Raw genomic sequence first — 5,218 nt, 5'->3', positions numbered from 1 at the left:
TAGAGCTCCAAACCCCACACCCAGGTGGGAGGGGTATCCAGTTTGGGGGGTGAGTCCCTTCTACCCTGGCTGCTGTGGTATAGGAGTTCCCTTGACAACCAGGTGTGAGGAGTCTCTAACCTGGAGAATAAAGTCTCCTCTACCCTGCCTGTGGCTATATAGGTGCTCCCCCTAAAACCCAGGTGGAAATGGTCTCACACCTGGAGGGGTGAGTCACCTCTTGTCTGGCTGTGGCAGTATACAACTATCCCAGACAACCAGTTCGGAGGGGTCTCCAGCCTGGAGGGGCAAGTATTCTCTACCCAGGCTAAGGCGGTATACAAGTGCCCCCATACACGCAGGTGGGAGTGGTCTTCCACATGGACAGGTGAGTCTCCTCTACCCTGGCTTTATCAGTATACAAGCTCCCCTGACACCCAGGTGCAAGAGGTATCCTGCCTGGAAGTGGGAGTCCCCTTTACTTTAGCTCTTGCCATATAAGAGGTCCCAGTACACCCAGAAAGGAGGGGTCTTCCACCCCCTGGGTGTGTTCACTCTACCCTGCTATGGCAGCAGAGGAGCTCCCCTAAAACCCAGGTGGGAGGGGTTCCTGATTGGAGTGGCAATCCCCTCTACCCTGACTGCAGAGGTATAGGAGCTCACCCAGACACCTATATGGTAGGGGTCTCCCAACAGAAGAGCAAGTCCATTCTACCCTGGCTGCAGTGGTATAGGAATTCCCCCTTACACCCAGGTGAAAGGGGTCTCCCCCCTAGAGGTGCGAGTTTCCTCTACCATGGCTGCTGAGTTATAGGAGCTCCCCTGACACCTAGTTGGAAGGAGTATCCTGCCAGGAGGCTAGAATCCCCTCTACCCTGCTTCATCCGTATAGGAGCTCCCCAGGAAACCCAGGTGGAAAGGGTCTCGCCTGAAACAGCGAGAGTCAACTCTACTTTGGTAGGTGCCATATCAGAGCTTTCAGCACACCCAGGTAGGAGAGTTCTCCCACCTACAGGGGCGAGTCCCCTCTACACTTGCTAAGGTGAAATACAAGTCCTCCAACACCCAGGTGTGAGGGGTCTTCCATCTGGAGAGGAGAGTCCCTGATACCCTGGATGCAGTGGTATAGGAGCTCCCCACTACATCCAGGTGGGAGGGGTCTTCCGCCTCAAGTGGAAGTCCCCTCTACCCTGCCTGTGGCAATATATAATCCCCCTGACAACCAGGTGGAATGGATCTTTCGCCTGGAGGGTCAAGTCCCCTCTCCCCTGTCTCAGGCGGTATAGGAGCTCCCCCCGACATCCAGGTTATGGGGTCTCCCGACTGAAGGGGCCAGTCTCCTCTAAACTGGCTTGGGGTGTATAGGAGCTCCCCCGACACTCAGGTGGGAGGGGTCTCCCGCCTGGAGCAATGAGTCACCTCTACTTTGGCTGTGGCGGTATAAAAGCTCTCCCAAACACCCAGATGAGAGTGTTCTCCAGACTGGAAGGGGAAGTCTCCTCTAAACTGGCTGTGGCGCTATACCAGATTCCCCTGATAGACAGGTGTGAAGGGTCTCCCGACTGGAGCAGTGAGTCCCATGTACCTTGGCTGCTGAGGTATGCAAGCTCCCCAGACACGCAGGTGGGAGGGGTCTCCCACATGGAGGGGAAAATCCCCTCTATCCTGTCTGTGGCGGCATAAGAGCTCCCCCTGATACCCTAATGAAAGGCGTCTCCCTCCTAGATGTGCGAGTCCCTTCTATTCTGGCTTCAGAGGTACAGGAGCACCCCAGAACACCAAGGAGGACGGGGTCTCCCTCCTGGAATTTCGAGTCCCCTTTACCCTGGCTGCAACGGTATAAGAGCTACCCCTGAAGCTAAGATGGGAGGGGTCTCCTACCTGGAGTGGCGAGTCCCCTCTACCCTGGCTGTGGCAGTATAGTATCTTCCCTCCACACACCCAGATGTGAGGGGTCTCCCTCTCAATGGAAAATACCCTCTACCATGGCTGCAGTGGTATAAGAGCTCCCCCTGACACCCAGGTGGAAGGGATCTCCTGCTTGGAGGGGCGAGTCCCCACTACCCTGGCTGCAGGCATAAAGTAACTCCACCTCCCACACCCAGGTTGCAGGGATCTCCTACCTGAAGGGGAAAGTACCCTCTACCATGGCTGCAGTAGTATAAGAGCCCCCCGAGGGGTGACTTACCTCTACCTTGGTTGAGGGGGTGTACCAATTCTCCCAGACACCCAGGTGGGAAGGGTCTCCCGGCTGGAAGGGTAAGTCTGCTCTACCCTGGCTACAGTGGTGTATGAACTCCCCCCTACACCAGGTGAGAGTGGTCTCCTGCCTAGAGGTGCGAATCCTCTACCCCGGCTGCCATGGTATAGGAACTCCCCTGACACCCAACTGGGAGGAGTCCCCTCTACCTTGCTGCAGCACTATAGGAGTTCTCCAGGACACCCAGGTGAAAGAGGTCTCCCATCTGGAGGCTAGAGTTCCCTCTACTCCACTGTCAGTGGTATAGGAGCTCCCCAGACACCCAGTTGGAAGGGGTCTCCCGCCTGGAGGGGTGAATCCCCTCTTCCCTGGCTTTGGCGGTATAGGAGCTCCCCCTCCCCCGACACCCTGGTGGGAGGGTTCTCCTGCCTGAAGGGGAAAGTACACTCTACCATGGCTGCAGTGGTATAAGATCTCCCCCTTACACTCAGGTGGGAGGGGTCTCTTGCCTAAAGGGATGAATCCCCTCTACCCTGGCTGCTGCAGTAATCAAGCTCCCCCAGACACCCAGAGTGAGGAGTCTCCTGATTGGAAGTGCGAGTCCCCACTATTGTGACTGCAGAGGTATAAGAGATCACCCAGACACCCAGGTGGGAGGAGTCTCTGGAAGGGCAAATCCTTCTACCCTGACTGCTGTGGTGTAGGTACACGCCTTGACACCCAGGTGGGAGGGGTCTCCCGCCTAGAGGTCAGAGTCCCCTCTACCCTGACTGCTGCAGTATAGGAGCTCCCTTGACACCAAACTGGAAGAAGTCTTAGACCAGGAGGCTAGAGACCCCTCTAACCTGCTGCAGCAGTATAGGAGCTCCTCAGGACACCAGGTGGAAGAGATCTTCCATCTGATGGTAGGATTCCTTCTACCCGGACTTCAGTGGTATAAGAGCTTCCCGGAACCCAGGTGGGAGGGGTATCCTGCCTGAAGGGGTGAGTCACCTCTTCCCTGGCTGCAGAGGTACAGGAGCTCCCTCCACACCCAAATGGGAGGGGTCTCCCGCCTGATGTGGAAAGTACCCTCTACCATGGCTGCAGTGGTATAAGAACTCCCCTTGACACCCAGATGGGAGGGTTCTCCTGCTTAAAGGGGAGAGTCTCCTTATCCTGGCTCTGGCAGTATATGAACTCCCACTGACACTCTGGTTGGAGGGGACTCCCACCAGGAGGGGAAAGTACTTTCTTCCTTGGCTGTGGTGGTATATGAGCTCCAACTGAAAGCCATGTTGGAGGTGTCTCCCGCCTGAAGAATCTCCTCTACCTGGACAAATGTGGCATACAAGTTCTGCCAGAAACCCAGGTGGTAGGTTCTCCTGACTTAAGGCGTGAGTCCCCTCAACCCTGGTTGCGGGGGTATAAATGCCCCCTCCTCCCCTCAGTAGGGAGGGGTCTCCCACTTGGAAGTCAAGTCGCTGCTACCCCAGCTATAGCTGTATATGAACCCAGCCTCTCCTGACACCCATGTAGGAGGGGTCTTTCACCTGGAGGGGTGAGTGCCCTCTACCCTGGCAAAGGCAGTATAGGAGTTACCCCCATTCTCAGGTGGGAGGTGTCTCTCGCCTGGAGGTACAAGTTGCCTCTACTGTGGCTGTTGGAGTATATGAGTTCCACCTGACACCCAGGTGGAAGGGGGGTCTTCTGCCTGGAGGGACGAGTCCCTGGGTTAAGTGGGTATAGTAGTTACTCCCACTCACAGGTGGGAAGTGATCCTCCCCTGAAGGTTCGGATTGCCTCTACTCTGGCTGCTAGGCTATATGAGCTCCACTTGACACCCAGGTGGGAGGGGTCTTCCACCTGGAGGGGCGAGTCCACTCACCCTGGCTGCAGTGGTTAAGGTGCTTCCCCTGACACCCAGGTTGGAGGGGTCTCCTGCTTGGAGGGGTGAGTCCCCTCTATTCTGGTTGCTGTGGTATATTAGCTCCCCCCATATCCAGATATGAGGGGTCTCCCACCTGAAGGGGTGAGTCCCCAGTACCATGGTTGCAGTGGTTTACTAGCTTTCTCTGACACCCAGGATGGATGGGTCTCTCCCTTGAAGGGGAGAGTCCCCTCTACCCTGGCTGTAGTAGTATAGGAGGTCCCCCCTACACCCTGGTGGGAGGGGTCTCCCACCTACAGTGGTGAGTTCCCTCTACCCTACTTGTGGCATTATATAAACTCCACTGACAACAAGGTGGAAGGGATATTCTGCATGGAGGGTCGGCTCCCCTCTCCCTGGTTGCAGGGGTATAAGTGCCCAGGTGGGAGGCATCTCTCGCCTGGAGGTGTGCGAGTTGCCTCTACTGTGGTAGTAGAGATAGTAGCTCTGGCAGTGTAGGAGCTCTCCCGACACCCAGGTTATGGGGTCACAAGACTAGAGAAGCGAGTGCCCTCTACCCAGTGGTAGGTGTCTCTCTCCTGGAGGTTCGAGTTGACTCTACCCTGGCTGCCAGCATATATGAGCTCACCTGATACCTAGGTGGGAGGTGTCTTCCACCTGGAGGGGTGAGTGCCCTCTACCTGGGCTAAGGCGGTATAAGAGTTACTCCCATTCCCAGTTGGGAGGTATTTCTTACCTCAGGTGCGAGTTGACTCTACCCTGAATGCTGGGGTATATGAGCTACATCTGACACCCAGGTGGGAGGGGTCTTCTGCCTGGAGGGTAGAGTCCACTCTACCCTGGCTGCAGCAGTTAAGGAGCTTCCCCTGACACCCAGGTGGCAGGGGTCTCATGCCTAGAGGGGAGATTCCCTCTACTCTGGCTGAGAGGGTGTACCAGCTCTCCCAGACACCCAGATGGGAGGGGTCTCCTGCTTGGAGGGGCGAGTCCCCTCTATTCTGGCTGCTGTTCTATAGGAGCCCCCCTATACCCAGATGTCAGGGGTCTCCCACCTGCAAGGGCGAGTCTTCTATACCCTGGCTGCAGTGTTTTACTAGGTTTCCCTGACACACAGGATGGATGGGTCTCTTGCATGAGAGGTGAATCCCCTCTAGCATGGCTGCAGTGCT

The sequence above is a fragment of the Spermophilus citellus genome (genome assembly GCF_964194105.1).
Source record: "Spermophilus citellus genome assembly, chromosome: 8".
NCBI classification, from domain to species: Eukaryota; Metazoa; Chordata; class Mammalia; order Rodentia; family Sciuridae; genus Spermophilus; species Spermophilus citellus.
This window is presented reverse-complemented; position numbering follows the sequence as displayed.